Source organism: Macrobrachium nipponense, chromosome 37, assembly GCF_015104395.2.
Source record: "Macrobrachium nipponense isolate FS-2020 chromosome 37, ASM1510439v2, whole genome shotgun sequence".
Lineage (NCBI taxonomy): Eukaryota > Metazoa > Arthropoda > Malacostraca > Decapoda > Palaemonidae > Macrobrachium > Macrobrachium nipponense.
In genome coordinates this window covers 26,078,485-26,078,982 of record NC_061097.1, presented here as the reverse complement: position 1 = coordinate 26,078,982, position 498 = coordinate 26,078,485, and positions in this window count along the sequence as shown.

Sequence of the window (498 nt, the reverse complement as noted above, 5' to 3'; positions counted from 1 at the left end):
GCATGGAACCAGAGGTTATTCAGGAACCAGACCAACGACTTTACGTGACTCCGAACCACGTCGCGAGTGAACTTCTATCACCAGAAATTCACATATCTCACCCATCAATGGAATGCCCGAGAATCGTACTCGCAGCCACCGAGGTGGCAGGCCAATACCATGCCACTGAGGGGCTTGCTACATTTGGTGAATTGGCACCAATCTAATCACATTTCTTCTAAATTTCATGCCTCATAAGATTCCAAAAGAGCATAAGGAAGTCTTTCATTCTGGTTAATTGTTATTAAATTTGGTAAAACATAAGTACCCGTTATTTAAACTAGTAGTTTGTGACATTTTAATCACCAGAGTGCATGGAAAAATATCTGGTATGATGCTTCACTTCACTGAAGAGTCCCAAATATATGGTTGCAAGGTGTGTATTTTGTTTAAATAGGCCTTTTTATCTTCATAATATATAATTCGATTACATTAAAAGACATTCATACTCATATATAT